At 41.1% G+C, this 22,628-nt stretch overlaps 1 pseudogene; it reads left to right on the plus strand.

Annotated features, from left to right (window-relative positions):
- Positions 1–5,936: 5,936 nt before the first annotated feature.
- On the plus strand, positions 5,937–18,992 carry LOC139791628 (granulocyte-macrophage colony-stimulating factor receptor subunit alpha-like; annotated as a pseudogene).
- Positions 18,993–22,628: the final 3,636 nt, after the last annotated feature.

A 22,628-nucleotide genomic window follows, 5' to 3' on the forward strand; every position in this document is an offset into this window, starting at 1 on the left:
TCTACAGTCAAGAATGGGCCTATTCCTACTTGATGCTTTTTCAGTTTTCTTAAAGTATACATGGATAATTAGAAAATTTAGAATGGGATTGGAAAGTGGCTGACACATTGAGCAGGTATCTGTAGTCAACTGGAATCTCAAAGGATGGAAGTATGTCTAAAACCCTAACTAGTCCTAGGTCTTAAGTGTGATACATACAATTTAAGAGACCCATCATGATTAAGTTGATGTCAGCCCCTCTAGCTCTGTATGTTCTTACTTTTCACTTGACTTTTTACTTCTTTCATTCCTCTTGACTTCCTAGTAATTTAAAATATTGAGTGCATGCCCTTTGGTTCAAACACAGGCCTTCACTACTTGTCCGGACAATAGTTTTTCAGAGCTATAGGTTTAGGACAGGTTATTGAGAGAACAGGTCAGGCTGCTGTTGAATGCAGTGACTGATTATGAGCACTGGTCCTCAAGGATCAATACTGATACTCATAGTGCTTAATACTAATAGTAACAGCTTAATACTAACAGACAATGGGATGAAATGCAGCTTTAGGTAGTCTGCAGATGGCAGTGAACTGGGGACACTGCCTGATATACTGGAGGGCAGTAGGCCTGCTATTCAGAAGGCTCTTGACAGGCTGAAGAAATGGATTGGTACGGGCTTCCTGAAGCAATCTAAAAGACAAGTTCCTGGGAAAAATCTAGCTGTATGAATCTTAGAGAACGACCCACTGACAGGTCTGAAGAAAGCTCTGAGGTTCTCGTGGGAAATAAACCGAACACAAATCAGAATTGTTTCCTTGTGGTAATGAAAAGTATCCATGTACTTATAATGGGAGGAGCAGACTGAGCAGGTCAGTGGCACTGATTATTCCCTCTACTCAGGACTCATGGGTCTGCATGAGCAATTCCATGTCCAGATTTCAGCCACCTAGTACAAGGAAGACATTAACAAACTGGGTAAGTTCAGCAACAGGGCATCAAGGTGTTTATGGGTGTCTGAAGGAACTGGGATTTTTCATCCTGGAGAGTAGAAGCTAAGGGGAATTACTGCTGTCTTCCACTGAGAAGAATGAACAGACTTGTCCAGCAGTTGCACAGTATGAGGATGAAAGGGGAAAAGCCACAAGTGGCAAGTCCAATTTGAGATAAGGAAAAAGAATGATCTACAGGTGAGAATGGTTTTCATATCGGGTGTCTGGAGAGGCTGTGAAGTCTCCATCTCTGAGTATATTCAAAACATATCTGGGTAACCAGCTGTATCTGACATTGACGTTGGCTCCACTTTAAATGGAGGTTGGACTCAATGACCTTCAGAGGTACATTCCAGCCTAGACATTATTCCAAATATTTCTCTAACTGGCTCTTGTCAAAGCTGGTCAGCCTTTCTAAGTCCCTGCTGTGAAACAATGGTACCCATTTATATACTTAAAGCATCTGTACTGTCTACTGGTACAGCTGCCTAGAGAAGTAGTGTCTAATACATGCCACTTCCTTCCACTTAGGAATAGAGATTGACCCAGTAAGATCTTATTCTTTTTCAATGATGAGCTGTCACTCTGAGCCAACTCTTTTCTCTTTCCAATGCTAGATTGCTGTGTTTCTTTACACTCTTGCTTTGCTGGATCCCTAAAATGAACTGCTCATACAATTTGTCAGCAGAAGTGGTTTCATAAGAGAGTCTGTCCTGGTTGTGTATTTCCTGTTCCAGAGGAAAGGTGGAGTTCTGCCATGCTCAGATGATGCAGTCTCTCAAGTCAACCATTTTTATACTAGACAAAATAATTGTGAAAAATATATGGCATAACAACAGCAACTTAGAGGGGTAAAAGGTCATACCATATCAGATTAAAATGTCAATCACACCAGTATGTTAGGATTTTTTTTCATCATGTGTGCAACTTTACATTTTTGTACGTTGTACTTGAAACTGGCATTTCATCTGCCAGTCTGTCATTCAGTCACTCACTGTTATCAGGTTCTTGAACTCCCTCACAGTCAACTCTGTTTTCTATTATCTTAAAGTACTTGTAACTAGTTACCCACGTGGGGATCCTCCTATTATCTCAGGGCAGCTTAAAATTTTCTCCTAGCTTAAAGATACAATGCTGACTTTTTCTCCAACCCCTTTGACTGACACTTCATTTTGAATGTGGTCTTCCCCCTCATTCCCCTGGAAGAAAAGGCTTAGCATGACAACATCCTTGAGGGCATCTGTCTTACCAGATATTTACTGACACTTTTTTCTGTCACCTTGCCTCCTTTAATAAGTATTTTAAAATAATTTAACCATCTGTTTGCTCAATTGTTTCTGATAAGATTCCTTTTTGGGTAAATTATTTATTATTAGATTCCTTTTATTCCTTTTACAGGTTTTTCCATAAAAAACCATTTTTAGCCTGACTTACTGTTCTCTTGTATTTAATCTGTCAGAATTAACGCAGTTTCCTGTTTTCTTTATGTGTATCAGGCTCCAACATTTTGACAAGTGCCTTCTGATTTTGTACAGCCTCCCTCACCCTTTTACTTTGCTAAACTAGGCTCAAGGAGATTTTTCTTCATAAAAGGAAAAAAATCTACTATCTGATCTGTTTGTGTTATGAATGGGACCTAGACCTAAAGAACACATTTTAATGCTTAATTTAAATGTGTGGGAAGATACCAGAGTGGCCATAGCCATGTCTTTATCACGTACTCCTGTAGTGGCAGAACATGTGAAGTCTGCGTATACCAAAAGAGTCTTATCATCTGATTGCCCTGTTTGGATGGCTGGTCAGTGACCCTTCCATTTGTTCCTGTATCAAGACATAATCCAGGAAGCTCACCATGGCTTTTAAAATATTCTTAAGACTCAAAGAGAAGATGATCAGCAGTTTTCCCACTGAAAAAGTCAGCATTTGGGCACTTTTATTCACAATAAAAATTTTATCCTCTATCTAGCCCCACTAATTTTGATAACTCATATATCTTGCTGCTCTTTTTGGTTTCTGAGGTTCAGATTTCAGGGGTCTACAATATTTTTTTCCTAATTGGGTGAGGAATCACTTACATATGAGGTTTACACTTTGGTGTAAAATTGCTTTTCACTTTGGGACTCAAAGGCTCAGATTTCTATACTGGACATTTGAATACAGCTATTTGATTAATATAGTTTTATAATGATAATTATAATATTTTAATTTATATTTTTATATTATTATAATTTATAATGATATTGTACATTTGATTATTAGAATAAATAGTCCCAGAACTACTTTCTTGCACTGAGGCCAGTTGTCATGTAAAAACCCAGATACATTTTATTAAATCTCTAATAAGGTGAACACATGCAAACTGCCTTTAAAAATTAGCCCTGACCTGAGCTAACCTCTGGACTGTGTCCAGGAATTGTTCAGGACATTGCTTGCAAATCCTGGCCAAACAAGTGCAAGGAACAGTTGTTCCTGGAGACATTCCAGTTCTGGGAAGCCTTCCAGTTACCAGTGCAGCCAGGGGCGATCCCTCACCATGTCCAATTTCTACTGTAGCTGGATGCAAACAGGTCTTGGCACACTTACTGCCTTTAACAAATTAATGATTGACTTTTGGTCAAAGACTTGCCTGAGAAGCAGAACAACAAGGCCAATTTCTTAATGAGACTGAGTTCATGCTGGACACACATGCAAACCATCTTTGTATTTCTCTTATTAAGCAGCAGAGGCCAGGGCTGAATCGCCCACAGTCGCCTCCTAAAAGAGTGGTGGGGCTGTACTAGACTACACCAGTTCATACAGCCTTTCACAATACCTTTCCTCTTGGGAAATATTGCTAGAGTGAATCATGGTTTGGATCTAATCCATTAAAACCTAGCTATGAGCTATGACCCCTTCATTGGGAAGAAAGAAAGAAATAGTAAGGAAAGAAATAGGTATGTGTCATAAAGACAATATCAAGACACTCGGGAGATGGCATTATGGTCTTGTTACATAGGTGCTAAAAAACTCCTTCATTTGATTCTTGTTTGGTTTGGTTTGGGGGTTGTTTTTGGGGTTTTTTTGGGTTTTTTTGTTTGTTTGTTTGTTTGTTTGTTTGTTTGTTTGTTCCTGGAAAGGAATAGTGCTTCTTGATGAAAAGTGTTACACCTATGTTGAAAAAAAGGTCAAAACTTCAACTCAGGGAACTGCAGGCCTATCAGCCTGGGAAGCTCATGGCATTAGTCCTCTTGGAGCACGTTTAAGTGGCACAGTAAGGAGAAGTTCACTGGTTAAAGTCAGTATGATTTTACCAAGTCGGTATGATTATACCATTTTACTTGTCACACCTGTGACAAGTGGGATACCTCAGAAGTCCATCCTGAGACCCATCCATTTTAAGTCCTTTATAGGTGGCCTAGAGGGGGTGATGGAATGTACTGTCATGTTTGCAGATTACACCAAATTTGTGTGACCAGCAGATTTGCTCAAGAAGAGGGGTACCATGCATAGGGACCCAGACAGACTGAAGGAACAGCCCAGAAAGAACCCTGAAATCACCCACTCCTCATTTGACTTTACATTGCCCAGAAGAGGAAAAGGTAGAAAATATAACGTTACTTTAAAATAGCTTTTTCAAAAATGGTGCTTTGAATTGCACTGTGCATTTCCTAGAAATCTGCATTACAGCAGCTCTTCCTAGGCTGTTACAAAAGAGCTTCATAAAACATTTGGCAACTTCTTGAAGTATATGAACACAACTGCTCCACCTACGCCTTTCTTATGAAAGCTTGGTAACCACTTCTGAAGCTTTTATTAGCCCATTTTTGGGTTTTTTTTAACCTAGAACTAATGTTCCAGTTGTTAATGTTAATCTGAGCCATTAACAGATTCTTCAGACCATGTAAAGTGAAGTTTCTGTCTTTCATTTGTGATAAGTATCTGAACAGTAGTAAGTATATCTGAAGTAGTAGTAAGTAAGTATATCTGAACAGTTTAGCAGTATCTGAACAGTTGTATCTGTATCTGAACAGTATCTGAACTGTGTTCAGAACACAGTTCTGCATAGAACACCACCTGCAAGAGGCCCCAGCAGAACACCCTACACCTGTGGACCACTCAGGTGCTGGGAGTGGCTGCCTTGGGAGACCTGACCACTCCTGACTACTCTTGGGAGTCTCAGCCCCTCAAATTGTCAACACTGAACTAGAACAAACTACAAAAAAGTGCATTAAACAAACAAAAAATTGTTGCTTACAATAAAAACCAGGCTTTATGCTGTGGCAGTTCACAAGCTCTCCAGATGATTGTCTGCAAGAGAATGTGGGGCTTGTTGAAGGGGGACAAAAAAGATTAAGGAAATTTTTTAAGAAAGCTGATCCCTAAGACATTCAGAGTCCTGGTCTTGTCTAGGGTCTGAGTTGTAGCCACAGGGCCAGCACACACCACCCAGCAAGGGAGCACAGGCAGCCAGACCCTGAGAGGAGGGGAAAGGTGGCCAGTTGGTGCACACAGAACTCTGATGGATTAGAGCTTAAAATAGATCAGTTAAAACCAACTCAGCCACTGTTTGTGCAGCCTGAAGGTACTGGTCAGATGAGACTGTAAGACCACCCTCAGGTTACCCAGAACTCAACCAAACACCACAAACATCCAACACCACAAGAGGATGCAAATCTCCTCATCAAAATTCATCAGGCACACTGACACACACCCCATCACAACCGCATGTGGCACAGGAGGATGGTGCTATAGAAAAGTTAGGACAGGTGGCAGTGGTCACTGAGGTGGCTGCTGCTACCCAAGTAGAGCTTATTTGATGAACAGCAAATTTCAAATCACACTGACATGGGCACTAACTGTATATGAGGTACAATAGGGCCAAGTGTGGGGTCCCGCATTTTGGTCACAAGCACCCTCGGCAATGCTACTGGTTTGGGGAAGAGTTGCTAGAAAGCTGCCTGGTGGAAAAGGCCCCAGGAGTGGCTGAATATGAGGCAGCAGTGTGCCCAGGTGGCCAAGAAGGCCAACAGCATCATGGCCTGTGTCAGAAACAGTGTGGCCAGCAGGAGAAAGGCAGTGATCGTGTCCCTGTACTTGGCACTGGTGAGGCTGAAGCTTGAGAACCGTGTTGAGTTTTGGGCCTCTCACTGCCAGACAGACATTGAGATGCGGGAGCAAGTTCAGAGAAAGGCAACCAAGATGGTGAAGGGTCTGGAGAACAAGTCCTAGGAGAAGATTAACTGGGGAATTGGGAATGTTTAGTTTGAAGAAGAGGAGACTGAGGGGAGACCTTATCACTCCCTACAGCTACCTGAAAGGAGGTTGTAGGGAGGTGGGTGCTGACCTCTTCTCTCAAGTGAACACTGATAGAAATAGATGAAATGGCCTGAAGCTGCACCATGGGAGGTTTAGATAGATAAAATTTCTTTACTGAGAGAGTAAAGAAGAGGTGCTGAGAGGTGCTGCCCAGGGTAGTCATGGGCATGTAGTCCAGTAGTCATGGGCTACCGAGGGAGGTGGTAGGACCACCATTACTGGAGGTATTTAAGACCTGTGTAGATGAGGCACTTCAGGACATGCTCTAGTGGGTCCAGTGATATAGATGTTTTATTTGTTTTATTTTATTTTACTTTATTTTCCTTTAATTTATGGGGGGGGGGGTGATGTTGGTTGTTGGACATGGTGATCTTGGAGGTCTTTCCCAGCCATGACAATTCTGTGATTCTCTGTTCTTTTTAGTCTACATAAATTAAACAAATTAAATCCCTTAGTGAGTAGAAGATCTGAAACATGCCAGTCCTGTTCCAAATGTACTGAAAAAGCTGGCAAGGACTGAGTCAGTATTAGTTCTGTGGTTCCAGAGATCAAATTCTGCAACTGAGCCACTGTCTTAGATGCTCTCTGTCTTCAGTATAACTCAATTGTCTATAGGTTTTCTACCCCTAACGTTGAAGTATGCAAATAGAATGTATTATCAGCATGCCCTTCTGGTGGAAATTCCTGGATAAAGGTGGGCAAGAGTGAGCAGCATGGACTGAAAAGCAAAGATATTTAAAATTTGAAAGGTCTGAGAAGTAATTTGCTAATGGCAGATCTGAGCACATACACAAGCAAAAAAAAAATTGTTTAGGGAAGGCAAGTTTAAGAATAGTTCTTCTTCTAACAGACTAAGGATCCTGCCTCACATCTAAGAAGCCTCAGGAATTCATCTTCCTGCTATTGTGCCTGTGTCAGGAGTGGGAGGTAGGAGGTAGTTAAAATCACTCTCGCTACAAGTGTTTGAGAACAGACAGAAATAAAAATAAAGTAATACATGAAGATTACACATCTGCATACCAGGTAACATATAAAATGAACTGGGAAGTGGCTAAAAATCAGCATTACCTAGACCCATATCTAAAGCTGCTGGAAGTAAAAGTAAACATTGTGACTTATGCAAACTTGATGTTACTTAATTCAGCAAATACTTTGTTATTTTCTTTAATTTTGAAAATTCAGACACTGTTGCACCTAACCCATGATATTGTCCCCTAAGATGAACCAAACGAACCAACCCAAACTTGAGCAGAGAGAAAGTTCAGAGATTTGGGTCTGGTATTTTCCTCTCCACTTTACCTATGAATAGACAAGACAGAATTTGACTGTTTCCAAATGCATTCTAAGGATTGATCTTCCTCAAAGAAGAGCCTGGGATGGTGCAGAGATCATAAGCAATATGTACAGCCTGTCAGGTCCTGATTGAACCAAGTGGCTGTGTTGTGAGCACTTTAAATACAGACCAGTCACACAACACTGCCATTACTTATGATGGGAAATGTTATTTATGAAAATGTGGGGGTTTTGTAGAACGGGTATTTCTATGAGCTCAGTCGTGTACTGTGCCTATTGAGTATTTATGTATTTTTGTATGGTGATTCTGCCTATTGTGACTATTAGTGCTTAGTTCATCCAATATAACAGGAAAGGTCAGTTGTGTGATCAGTTCATATGAAATCATTGACACCTGAAAATTAGGAAATTTAAGGAAGTTCAAATGCAGTAAAGGAAATGATAAACCAAGTCACTTTTTGACTTGCAGCATTTGCTACTTAATACCACCATAGAGCAAAAAAGCTAACTGGCAGAGCAAAACATGATGCCTGCATGACCTCAACTACAGCTTCAAGTGTCCTTGCTGCTGCAATCCAAAATCAAGCAAGATAAAGGAGGAGAGTTTTTTTCAAGAGAAGGTATGTCTCTCTATGTTGTTTATTGTTTTTTTTCTTGTGCCACAGAAGATTTTTTTTGGAATACAAATGTTTGCCAAGGATTAAGTCAGATACTGTTAAACTAGTACAAATACAAAATCTGGATTTATTGCCATTTAAGTCTAGGCAAAATTTTGGTGATGCTTTAGCCTATTTAATTACAAATATAAATCTGTGTATTTAAACTTTATGCAACATTCAAGGAAGACTGTGAAATATCTGCAATGTCTGTTGTACTATTTTGCAATAACTGAAAAGAATGCTATTTTCTGTATCATTTCTATAAATCAATCTAACTAGAAATATATGGATTTCTATTTGTTGCAAAAACCAAAATAAAATACTCTTGGGATAACCGATGATGGAAGGCATCCATCCTCTCCCACCACTTGCCCAGAGAAGGGTCAGATGCAGCAGATTTCTATAACTGTCCCGTCAAGTTTGAGCATCTCCAGCACTGGAGACTTCACAACCTCTCTGGAAAACGTATTCTGGTGGTTGAATAGCCTCATAGTAAAAAAGTGGTTTGTTTTATTTAAATTGAATCTCCCTTATTTCAGTTTTTGTCCATTATCTTCTCTGCAAAGTTGCTTTCCAGCAGATAATCCTCAGCTTGTGCTGGTGTCAGAGCCTCTGCAGGTGCAGGACTCAGCATTTGTCTGTGTGGTATCTAATGAGATTGCCAGCCCACTCCTGTCCAGGTCTCTCTGAACCAACAAAGTGCTATATTAACCATTTCTCACGGTTTTATTGCAACTACTGAAATTAAAATACTGATCTAAAGACTGAAATTATTCTGGGAAAGTTGCATTTAGGAAGCAGTTTGAGAGGAATACTTCATTGCTTGCTATTCATTGTAAGGTTTTTATTCCTATTCCTGTGCTTGCTGCTATGCTTAACATCATATGGTATTTTCTATATGTCTGCAATGTAAAAACATCAGCTTATCCTCACATTAACTTATGAGTAAAATTTTTGAAAGTGTGTCATGGGTAGGAGAAACTTACACAGAGCTACTCAAGAAAATAGTCACTGGAAAAGCTGGGAAATACAACCAAGGAGTTTTGGTCTCGGGTGACATTTTCTGGTAGCATGTTGCACTCACAGACTATGAGCAAAGACTGTACAGACTAAAAAGGGTAGAACTGAAAGTGCTTAAGTCAGTAATTAATAAATGCTATCTTCAATACCTACTATAGGCATACTACAGCTTTTAGATGTGAATGCATTTTCCTTCTGACACATTAGTATTGAGATCTTTCTAGAATAGACTGAGTTTGACTATGCCTTGCTACAAAAGACTGAACAGAATCGTGTTTGCTTGTATCCAGCTTACCACGAATATGATCGTTACTGCTGAGTGGGATACATCATACATCTGGCAATATTAGATAATAATTTTAGCAATGTTTTCATTGTTTTCCTTCCTTCCTATTGCTCCACTTGGCCCCGCTGTGGCTAAGCTGAGCATCATGTTCTTCGACACTGGAGAGCAGCTGTTGTCACAGATATCAAGTTGGCCTTCTATTTGTACTTTTAAGATTGTTACCAGTTCAGAGTTTGCTTTTCTATGGAAACTCTCCAGCTCCAGACTAGGAGCAGTGAAACTGAGAGACAGAGAGCAATGGATTCATAAAGGAAAAGTGAGGCAAGCACAGGGATGCAGAGTGCCTTGCTGTACAAACAAGCAAAACCATTAACTACTGTTGTTTCATCATGTAGAGAAAAACAAACAAACAAACACAATTTAAAAAACTGCTGGGATGAAAAAAAATATCTTGCAAAGAGATTTATGTTCCTCTGAGAAAAGGAAAATGGCACCTAAGATATGATATCTAGGATATGTCTGACAAAATCTGATGCCACTGTTTGACTAGCTCTGTTCAGACATCCAAGCTACATGAAGGAATGTAGTCACTCTGTAGGTATTTACAGTTCCTTAATAAATTAAATCTTAATACATTAAATAAATGTAGTCACTCTACAGACACTTACAGTTCCTTAATAAACTAAATCTACAGAGATCTGTATTACCTGACTACTGAGTTTCTGACACAGGGATGTGAAACTCTAGGAACAGAGATATTTAACCTAGTTTGAAAAGTTGAGAGTCATTTGTGATAGCAAAGAGGATACTGTGGTGGTTTGGCTTTGTCTGGCTATTAGATGCCCATCAAGATGCTTTCTCACTCCTCTATTCTGTATTTCCCATCAGCAGGTGACATCCAGCCAGTCCCTGGGCAGGGTGGTCTCTGTACACAGAGCAGTTCCTTCAGAAGACAAACACCTTAATAATGAATGCCTCCTCCCACCCTAATCCTCCTTTCTCCCAGCTTTTACTACTGAGCATGTCATAGGGTATGAAATATATCTTTGGCCAGCTGAGGGCCAGATGTTCCAGCTGTGTCCCCCCCAGGCTCATGTTTTTGACCACCCTTTAAATATTGGAACATAGAGATGAGGCCTCCCCTAAGTCTTCTTAAAGCTGAACAAGCCCTGTTCTTTCATCCTTTCCCAGGGGCTGTGAAACCCCTAGAAAATTTAGAGAGACAGAGAAAGAGAGCCTTCAAATAAAAAGTGACTGTCCTAAACACTTCCATAGATTTTCATTTTCTCAGGTTCTTCACTTGTTTCCAAGTAACTTTGTGTCAAAAACCTGCATTACTCAAAGGGAAAAGTAGGAAGTTTGGCAGAGAGAGGGATAGGGATGGCTTATTTAGCCTAGCAAAACAGATGCCTTAATAGAAACACATATTACAGATGTAATCACATATTACAATTATACATTACACCTTTATTGAAGATTATGAGTATAATGCCATAGGCACCCTTCTTAAACTCTGGGGAGAGCAGAAAAGGACATCCATTTTGCTTAATCCTATGATTAATTTCCATTGTGGTTTCCCTGATAATGATTACCTGTTACACACCTGGGGTACTATCACCTTCTCCAATATTTTCACACTAATGTCAAGCATCCAGCTCCCGAACTGCAAACTTTTGTGTACTTATGATTTTGATTACTCAGCTCCACCCTACAACACCCTCAAGTGGTAAAGCAAACGGTTGGTGTCACGGTTTAACCCTGGCCCGGCGATTAAACCGAGTGACAGATGCTCTCTATTAATCTCTCTCTCCTCCTTGATAAGAGAGAGGAGAGAATAAGGGAGAGAGACTTACGGGTTGGGGGCTAAACCAATCAACTTTAATGAAACAATAATGCTATATATATATATATATATATACAAATATACAAGAGAATGAATATCAGATTCCTTCCCCCTTTCCCCCAACAATTCTCATGCAAACCAAGGCTGCAGGGCAGCCCTGGGAAAGTCCAGGCTGGACACACAGGAGGCAGGAACACAGGCAGGCAAACAGACTGGAGGTGTAGGCTGGCACGGATCAGGACCACAGGCAGATGAATGGATGGGATCCTTCCAAGATGCCGGGTGAAGGCAGGCAGGCAGGCAAGCAACCGGGCAGGGCAGCGGGCAGGGCAGCGGGCAGGGCAGCGGGCAGGGCAGGGAGGCAGCCAGGCCAGGGAGGCAACCAGCCAGGCCAGGAGCTTCTGCTGGTCTTTTATAGTGCTACAGGTGAGACCAATTAGCTGTTAAGGGGGGTGGTACCCAGCACTTCTGCTGGTGATCTCAGGTGAGGCCGATCAGCTGGTAAGGGTGTGGCTCGGTCCTCGTGATCCCCCAACTCCATACCGAGGATGACGCACATGGGATGGAATACTCCATTTGAGAAACTTGCTGTCAACCTCAGCAAGTTCAACCATCCACAAGAAACTTAGAAAAATCACCTTTATCCTGGCCCAAACCAGGACAGTTGGCTTTATCCTGTTTATCCTGAAACACATCCCTACACAAGCAAGATTTTGGCCATACAAATTGAGTTTCTTGAGTTGCACTTCCACAGCCAGCATTCTCTAACACCAACAGTAGAAAAACAGAGAAATAAATCTTCAGTATGCTTTTGTTTCGTTTTCTTTTTCCAGGTGAATAGTCCACTATGCAGGTTTGTAGAGAGAACCACAAGTCCTCAGGTGTCACCGATAATGAACTGGGAGCTTAGGCCCAGCTGTGCCCAATAATTAGGGCCTGCCCCAGCCGGCAATGGGCGGGGCTGAAGGGCAAAATAAAAGGCATGCTCCCAGAAGCAGAAGGAGACAAGAGAGGAAGATGCCTGAGGAGAGGGATGGCAAGAGAGCTCTGGAGAGGAGCTGTGTCCCCGAGAGAAGGGCTTGCTGTAACACAGGTTTCCCCTGGAACAACACATGCCTCTGCACAAAGGAGTAGATTTTCAATTGAAGTACCAAAGACAAACATTTCAAAAACCTGCACCTTTATCCCCAGAGGCAATGTCTATGGTCTGGGTAAGGTTTTCTCTATTTGCATGCTTTAAAAGTTAAATATTGCCTTAGAAAACTATTCCTTGCACAGCAGGTGACTGGCTTATTTTTGTTATGAACAATTTTTTTCCAGATCTGCTAGCATTATTTGCTCTGTAATTAATGTTTCTACAATTCTGCAAGAGATGCATTAGTACAAATGTATCAGTAATTGCACTATTCTCTTTCATACTAGGGCTACAAAATGCCACTAAATCGCAGTGATGTAAGGGTGAATTCAAGTAACTGTTCTGGCTCTTACAGATTAAGATGTAAACACCTATTCATTTATGAAATGTTATTCTGCTGAGCAGTTGGTGAGTTTGTCAGAACCCAGATCACAGAGCTAGCTAAAGTTACAGTCTAAGCTTCAGTGAAACCCATAAAATGTGAGGAGGAGAGGAAAGGAATGATGCTGTACTATATAGCAGCATAGGCTTCCTGAGACATATACTATCAGATACAGCTATAATCATACATTTGAAGGATTAATCCATGAAAAATTTCTCACTGATTCTGTCAGAGCAAATATCTTCTATTGTGACTCCCTAAAAGTAGTCAGGTCATTCCCAAAACAAGCAACAACCAGCTGGAGTTGTAGTTGCCTAATGCTCAGAGCAGTCTCATGATTTTTTCCTCCTCACAGATACTCCTGTGTTTGCAGGCATGAATGGCTCAGCCATTGAAAATTTCTCCTGTGTGATTTTTAATGTTTCCCTCATGAACTACACTTGGCAGGCAAGCAGGGATGCTCCAGCAGATACCCAATACTTTCTCTACCGGCAGAACTTGAGGTAAGTAGGTCTGCTTGAGCCCAGGAAAGTCTGAATTCCCATTTGACACATCACACTGTACTTGTTTCACTGAAATACCTTGCTATATACAGATATGACAATGCAACAGAATGTGAATTTTACATTAAAGATGGAAATGGCAGAAACTTGGGGTGTAGATTCCAGAATGTGAAAATAGAGATTGACAAAGCTTCCTGGTGAATGGGTCTAGCAAAGACTCTGTGATCCAATTCTATGATGAGTACATTCAAAAGTATAAAATCAGTAAGTGAACATTTTTACTTTTTCACTCTTTTATGAGATAAAGAACTGGGGAATTTTTCACTGAAGAGGAGAATAAAAATAAGACTGCAGGATCCTGCACTGCAGGAGAGACTTTGCTCCTGATAGCTGACAGATAACAGTTCCAAAATTTCATCAAAACAAGCAGAGGCAAAAGCAGTCTGAAATAACAGCCTGAGGAAGTGGTGTAAACATATCCATGGAATCCAAGAGATGAAATGTAATGGTTAGATCTTCAAGGCCAGGTTTCTAATGGGCTCGTTTCCCCAGCCCATAATTCCATACCTCTCTGAGAGCCACAAAAGCTACTTGTCCTAGAACCAGAGCGAGGGTTTAACTTCCAATTAAGACTGCCTTATTTAAGTATGGGGGTGTTTAAGCCCAAATACAGATCTGGGACATGATTCAGTTGCCTAAAACCATGCCTCTAGTGCCATTTGAGACACCCTTAGACACTTGAGGTGTCCATAAGGCTTGGAAATGAGGCCAAGGACCTATTAGAGACCTGAGTCCTCCTGGGGTGTCCTATGTGGTCTGAAATGCACAGCATGAGACTGACTCCTGCCTGCAGATGATGAAGACTGTAAAGCCCAGAGCTATTCAGCTGAGCACACCTGCTCCATGGTAAACCAAACAACTTTGCCAACATCATGGGTGCTGCTGATGTCTCTGCTGACTACAGAGTTTAGGTCACACTTAGGTCACACAGCTATAGTGTATGCACACAAATTCAGGTTTAGGTCACACAGCTATAGTGTATGCACACAAATTCAGGTAATTTCATCTTCTTCCTGAATACTGCCACATGCACAAAAAATTCCATCTTTTTTTTTTTTTTTTTTTGTCCTATGGAGGCCTGCATTGTCAATGTGAAATCTAAAAAATGGCACTCAGCTGATTGTACTGCTGAACTACACAAAAAGGCTTCATACTATCTTACATGAACTTCAGTTACTCCAGATGCCCAGTAACTGAAGTGGTATGTTCCCAAGTTTTACTACTGTATTTTACTTGTGTTTACCAGATAACATTTGTTATCCCCAGTAGCACGAATTTGTAAATCTGTTGCAACTTCCCATGTATTTTGCTATGAACACGAGTTGCAGCTGCTGTGTGAAAATATCTTTATTAATTATTTTATTTCTTTCAAGAAATACTCACTCCTCCATTAAATATCACTGACAATTGTACTGCAGATTCAGTGGGTTGTATAATGTTATGGCAAGCACCCCTTACAAGCCACGTGGAAAACAGAAGGTGTTTCCAGTAGGAAATCAGCATACAAAATAAGGTAAAAAATATTTATTGGTCTGTATTTTATGCCATACCTACATCTATGCATAACAATGATGTGCAAACCTTGTTTTCCTTATTTATTAACTTGTCTTTCACAGAGTGTGGTGTCCTTCTGCTCCAGCTCTGCTGGTCTTGCAACCCCACTGTTCATGATCTTCTTTCAAACTCACCAGAGGTGCAAAGCAGAAAAGCAGGGGAATGTTCTGAGGGGTGTCTATCCAAAGACTGGGAAAGCCCCTGAGATGCTTTCCTGCATGAACACGTCTCACAGGAGATGATGGCATGATGGCAGCCTGTGATCTGCGGTGAAGTTTTTGCCTTGGTAGAATCTTCTTAGAATCTTGGTAGAATCTTCTTGCCTTGAAGATTCTTGCCCCCAGCCCAGGCCAGGGCCTCCCATGCTCACACTGCTTGCCATTCTGACAGCATTTTGAAAAACTGAAAAGCTCACAGCTGCCCCTCAGTTTCCACAATGAAACTGGGACTCTTCTGCACCTTCCCCCGAGTCTCCTCACTTCACCACTTCTCAGGTGTATGTTGCCCTTTGGAAGTTTTCTCTCAGACATTGTCCCTCAGCCTGGAGCCTGGCGGAGTCACCCTGACCTCTGCCTGCCTGCACAATATCTGCCAAAACCTCAGTTTTGAAACCAGTGCTGACAAGAGTCACTCCCCTGAAAAAGGAGATGGCAGTAACTCAGGGGAAAGTTCAGGCCCAGGATAGATGTCTGGAATGGATGTGTTTGCTTTCAGTGAGTTACCTTCTTCTCTTTCTGCAGTTAGAAGTGGTGTTTCCAGTCTACTTTGGAAGTAGGTAACAAAAAAATTGAATCCTTAAAGTTCTGTCTTCTTTCCATTGGGCATAAGAGAGGGATCTGAAAGGGCTATCTCAGGTGTAAACATGTTTGCTATAGGAAGAGCACTGCCAACTTACCATAGTAACCACAGGGAAAGTGTGGGACAACAGCATGGGCTTTCCCATAGCAGAGGTATGCCTGGTTTCCACCAAGCAGGATGGAGCAGGGAAACTGAGGTGTCAAATACACCTCCACAAATCTCAGCACTTAAAAGACCTGATTTTAGGACAAAGCACAGAAACATTCTTTGAATCCAGGAGTTTGACAAGCAGGCAAATAAAACCCCCAGGGATTTCTATTTTAGCACTACATGATTTCCACATGTAGATGACATCTGCCCCATAACAAATTAGTGCTCCATAACCCATTTCCCAGCCACAGCTCAGGAGCTTACCAGTGTCAACTCCTCAGGCACTGCTAACACAAGACCATTAGAGGAATGAGCAGCTAAGGGTTAAATATAAATACAAAACAGCAATAAATCAGTATGTCCTTAAAACTTGTTAATTCATTTAAAACAGCCATCAGAGGTAAGGCAGATAAAATGACACTGCACACCTAAAGTTTAAGAATGTCCCTTGCACCTTCCCCATTCACAGCACAGACTGATGGCTTCCCTTCTGTCCTAAGCTGAAAGAGCTCATCTCACAAAGAGTAATGAAGAAACACTATTCTACTTCATAATGCAACATACATGGTGGATGTATTCTCTGAAATGAGACATTCCTTCCAATAGCATCTTTCTGACTTTTCTATAATTCCAGCTATCCTTTAGATATTGACTGTTTCCAGAACCTCAGGTTTTCAGTGTTTTCTGGGATCCTTGCTAAAATCACTGCTGTTGGTTTTGTACACTCATTTTTGAACCTATCTTTTTCTCAAAATTTTTAGGTTCTTTAATCCAGGTCAACATTTAATTCTAGTTAATTGCATTTCGATTATATGGGATGTGAAGGAGCTCTTCACAGTACTTTGGGGAAATACCTAAGTATGTATCACTCAGACGTCTAACTGAGATTTAGATTGGAAGGAGGGTAAATGTGTTGTTCACATCAGTTTTCTGTACCAGGTTTATCAAACTATTGTGAAATCACAGTTTTCAGATCTTCTGTGTTTTGAGGATTATTTGATTGCTTAGATAATTTGCATATAATTCTGCTGGATAAAAATTCATGGTGTAAATATGCCCTTAGAGGAAAATACAGCTTCTCATAACCATTATTAAATCTTGTTTCTTTCAGTTTCTAAAATGAAATGGAGGAAAAAAAATTCTGAATAAAGTGCTATATTCTTGGACATTACTAGAGCAGAATATCCAAGTGATATTTAAGTTTAAAATTGCTTATGATCTTTATGAACAAGAAAATGGGAACAAAAGAGGGAGAAACGTTTCAATATATAACAAGAAAATAATACATTTGCCTTTGGTTTGCAGGATGAGCCCAAAGAAGAGTTAGAAACTAAACTACACAGCTTCAATGAAATAGTAATGATAAAAGGAAAAATAATTAAATATATACAAATGCAGAAAAACAATACCACATCACTCCCCCCTTTCCCCCAGTGATGCTCACATCACCACCAAGGCTGCAGGGCAGCCCTGGGAAAGTCCAGGCTGGAATCCTGGGGTCAGCAGCAGTCGGCAGCTGGAGGCAGGAACACACAGATTCAGGCTGGCACGGATCAGGAGCACAGGCAGATGAACGGCTGGAATCCTCCCAGGATGCTGAAGCAAACAGGGACAGGGGAAGAAGGGTCAAAGGGAGAGGAAAGGGTGAAGGCAAAGGTGAAGGTGAAGGGGACTTGGCCCTTGGGATCCCTCAAATTATACCGAGTATGATGTGCATGGGATGAAATACTCAGTTTGGTCAATTTTGGTCACCTGTCTTGTCCACTCCTCCTGAAAAGAGGGTCATAGGTGTGACCCCTTTACTTCCTTTCTCTTTCTGGAGTATAAGATGTTCCTCAGAACTCAGCAGTGTCCTCGGTTCTGCACACCAGTCTCTGGCTGTAACTATAAACATTGAGCTGTATCAGTCCTAGAAGCAGACACTGACTGAGAAACTTGCTGTTAATTTCAGTAAGTGCAGCTACTTACGAGAGACTTAGTTGAAAGAAAAATTGTAAAGACGGAAAATTTGCTCTACCCTGGCCCAAACAAGCACAAATACAACTGGAAAAAGGCTAGAACTGGCATATAAAGATGAGAGTTAAATTTGACCCATTAAAAACTAACTTGCTGCCATGCAAAATATGCTCAGCACCCATCTCATTCAGCAGTTGGTCTCCAAGCTATTCATGGTTTTAATTTGTCTGTTTGAACTGTGGTTTGCATAGTGCCTGCATAGTGGGGGAGTGCTTTTTATCAGCTTGCTAATGTAAAGATGTACTTTAAATCAATAAATCAGGCTAGGTGTTTATCACCTATAATGTTTTAGTGGGCAAAACAACTTCTTTCAGAGGCTTTCAAAACTCCTCATGGGATTTTTTTATACAGAATCATCCAAGCTTTTACTACTAAACCTTCCTCTAGTTTTGGTAACTGTGTACCAGCACATTGTTGTAACTTACTTGATTTTTTTCCTACCATCTTTGGCTTTAATAGAAGGCATGCAGCAATGTCACTGTGATGAGTTTCCTCATATACCTTAAATCATACAAGTTTCCTTGTACGTGCCATACCTTCCCATCTACAAAAAGGGGCAGAAGGAGAATCCAGGAAGCTCCAGATCTATCAGTCTGACCTCAACGATAGAGAAGGTTATGGACAGAAAAGCTTCTGTGCAATTAGGTACCACGTGCAGGACAGCCAAGTAATCAGGCCCAGCCAGTCCCCTACCATGACAAGGTGACCCATTTAGTGGTAAGAAAAAGGCTGTGGATGTTATTTACCTGGACTTTAGTAAAGCCTTTGACACAGGTTCTCAAAGCACTCTCATGGAGAAGCTGGCTGCTTGTGGCTTAGACAGGTGCGCTCTTTGCTGGGTAAAAAACTGGCTGGCTGGCCAGGCCCAGAGAGTTTTGGTGAGTTGAATCCAGCTGGCAGCTGCTCACCAGTGGTGTTCCCAGGGGCTCAGTGTTGGGGCCAGTTCTTTTTAATATCTTTATCCGTGATCTAGATGAGGGGATCAATTGCACCTGCAGTAAGTTTGCAGATAACACCAAGTTGGGAGTGAATGCTGATCTGTGTGAGGGTAGGAAGGCTCTGCAGCAGGACCTGGGCAGGCTGGATAGATGGACCAAGGCCAATTGTATCAGGTTCAACAAGGGAGGGTGTCAGGTCCTGCACTTGGATCACAACAACCCGATACAGCACTCGAGGCCTGGGGAAGAGTAGCTGGAAAGCTGCCCTGAGGACAAAAGACCTGGAGGTGCTGAGTGACAGCTGGATGAACATGAGGCAGCAGTGTGCCCAAGTGGCCAAGAAGGCCAATGGCATCCTGGCTTGTATCAGAAACAGTGTGGCCAGCAGGACTAAAGCAGTGATTGTCGCCCTGTACTGGGAATTGCTGAGGCAACACCTCAAATAATGTGTTCTGTTTTGGGCCTCGCTCTACAAGAAAACCATTGAGGTGCAGGAGCATGTCCAGGGAAATGCAATGAAACCAGGGAAGGGTCTGGAAAACAAGTCCTGAGAGGAGCAGCTGAGGGAACTGAGGTTGTTCAAGCTGGAGAAAGAGAGGCTGCGGGGAGACCTTGTCACTCTCTACAACTCCCTGACAAGAGGCTCTAGCGAGGTGGGTGTTAGCCTCTTCTCCCAAGTAACAACTGATAGGAGAAGAGGAAATGGCCTCAAGTTGTGCCAGGGGAGGTTTAGATTGGATATTGGGAAGAAGTTCTTTACCTAAAGGATTGACAGACACTGGAACAGGAAGTGATCAAGGCACAATCCCTGAAGGAATTTAAGACACAGAGGTGTCATGTTTAAGAGAAATAGTTTAATGGTGGACTTGGCAGGGCCATGTTAACAGTAAGACTTCATGATCTTAAAGATCTTTTTCAACCAAAACGATTCTGATTCTATAAAAGCCTAGTATCTCATTTCATAACAGGCTGCCAGAGCCAAAGCTACAGAGCAGTACTCTGTAGTCCATCAAATTAATAAATAGTAATAGCTACTACAGTAGCAAGCAGTTATTCAAAAGTTGCAGACCCTTTGGATTGCTTCTTTGCTTTTACTAAACTTCAAAGTCTTCCAAATTCCTGCTCATACACTACCATAGTTATTCAAATCCCTCCATTACAGCCCAGAAGACTTTGTGGATGTGGTGTTGTAAACCATGGAATAGGCAATTCCACACAGGCAGCAACTTAACAGCAGGAACTGTCAGAGTTCAAGCAAAGCCATCAGGTCAGGCTGCCAAACATCTGCCAGCGGGCACCATGAAGATAATTCATCAGTCCCTGACATGTCAAAACAGTTCCAAGCCTCTTGGCTTGGAATTAACACCGCTTGAATGCTACAGTTCTTCAAGATGGACAATAAAACACAAAAAGATTCTCAGGAAAGTTCTCCTCCATTGAATACCAGAGCTCTCTTCCTGGCATTTATTGCTAGTGTATTTTAGGACCCATTCTGCAACATGTTTTCTCCTTTCTTATCACATCTTTTTAAAGCTTGCATTTCCTCATTTTGTCCCTACTTACTCAATAACCTTTTGCACTTTCTCATTATTTGTCCTGTTTCACAATACGTATTTCCCTTAGATCACTGAAAAACTCCTAATTTACAACCCTAGACTTTCTGCACTGCTTTTGCACTTGTATTCTTAACACTGATGATTACAGAACTGCAATTTTTTCTATTTGCTGTGGGCAGGATCCTATGAAATAATTCACTCTGCATCAGACACCTTCCATCCCTGAAGTCTTTACTCATCTTCCTTCTCTTTTATGCCATTCTCACCCCAACCACTTTCCTCCTACTCACTCAGAATCACACTTCTAATGGTTTGCTCTCTTCTTTCCTGAACAGAACACATTCCAAGAACTTGCAGGACACACTTGTGTGCAGAGGCATTGCTTTCCTCAGTACATGGCCAAATGTCATAACATGCCATAACCATGAAGCCCTCACCAGTCCCCCACTGTGGAATTTTGTGCAGGAAAGCTAGAACATCCTGTTGTTATGGTCTGCAAGCTTCAGCAAAACATCAGAAATTTTTTTTTTCCCCAGTATTATCCCTATTTTTAAAATAAATTTTATGAGACCTCACCCCCAATATTTTAAGCCCCAGTAACAGCACTATGTTCCTATTGTATATTACATGACAGTACACTCTGACAGAACTCCAAGTTAACCAATGTAAAACCATATGAGCAACAAAAATGTAAATTGAACCCTGGCAAAACTCACTCAATAAATTTAATATGCTGTCTGTTAGGGCTGTCCAGCATTTAAATCGATTATTCCTTTTTCCTTTAGCTGACAATAGGTAGCACTGACCATACACCTTAGAAGTCAATCTTTAACTGTCCTTAAACTTGTTTGCTCCCATTTTGCATGCATTTTTTATATATTAAAATAGCAACAGGACGTGCCCTTGGTAATACACTTAGAAATGTTCTCTCTGATCATCCACTGAGACTGCAGCTTATTGTATTATAGAATTTTCTCTCTTTAGAGAGTATGTAAATACACTGAAAAAGAGTTGTACTGAAGAAATGACTATGGTTGAAGAGACAACCTAACTTCCCCAAAATAAAACACACTTGGATTTCCCAACATTGAAAAACATCTTGGATCCTCTGGCAATTAAGGAGTATTCCAATGCATACACCAAGTAGAGATGAGTATCATCACCTATTTGTTGCATAAAAATCCAACTAAAATGGAGCAAGTGAAAAAAGTGGTGAAAACCAGCAGAATTTTTCCTTTTTGTTCAAAACCTCAACGTGACACTTAAGCTTTCTTGCAAACACCATGAAGACTTGCTTAAACCTTGCCTAGATTTTCCCCATCCTGTGAGCCAAGGCCTCTCATCCACACCACGGAAGCTTCCCTTTGTAGCAGTGGTGACAGGAGACAGTGTTTTTCCTCAGTTGATTCCCCATAGGACAACACAACTGCGCAAGAATGTCTCAGTATTTTTCTCAGCTTAGCATTTTTCTATACTCAGGAGTATTTTCTGAAGGGGGAAACAGCTACATACCAACAGGTGTTTAAAACTGTCCTTCAAGCTTGCAACCAGCAATACCAAACTGTCTCAATATATTCAATAAACTTTATGGAAAGCAGAAGATGGGAAATGACACTTGTAAAGAGCTATTAATGCTGGGCTGCCAGTCAGCCATTACCTCAGTGCTTCCAAAGCAAATGTAAACCTCTGCAACACTAACATGGACTCGAGTCACAGAGAGAGCATCCAAGTCCTCAAAAAAATCCAGGGTAAGAGATGTGAAAAGTGGAATATGTAATCAATTTAATAACTAGATTTTAAACACACTTCCTCACACCAATGCAATTTATTTGTTCCCTTCAAAGCGTGCAAGCCCTGTTTCCAATGCCTTTTAGAATACATGCTTTAGATGAGTATTTTTACAAATCTGAAATATTTCCCTGCTAACATTTTTCAAAATAAACACATTTCACCAAGCTTTTCAATAAGGCAAAAAACAAATGCTTTTTTTAAAAGTCTCATTTATTGTTTGCCTTTTATGTTCCCACACTGCATAATCACACATTGAAAATTGCTGCTGCACAGCTAGGGGAATGCATATAGTAAAAAAAAAAAAAAAAAAACCAACCCAAAAACTAACAGCAAGTACTACATGCTGAATGCACAGCTTAAGATAAACTGCAGTTCCACTTA

The sequence above is a fragment of the Heliangelus exortis genome, chromosome 1 (assembly GCF_036169615.1).
Source record: "Heliangelus exortis chromosome 1, bHelExo1.hap1, whole genome shotgun sequence".
Lineage (NCBI taxonomy): Eukaryota > Metazoa > Chordata > Aves > Apodiformes > Trochilidae > Heliangelus > Heliangelus exortis.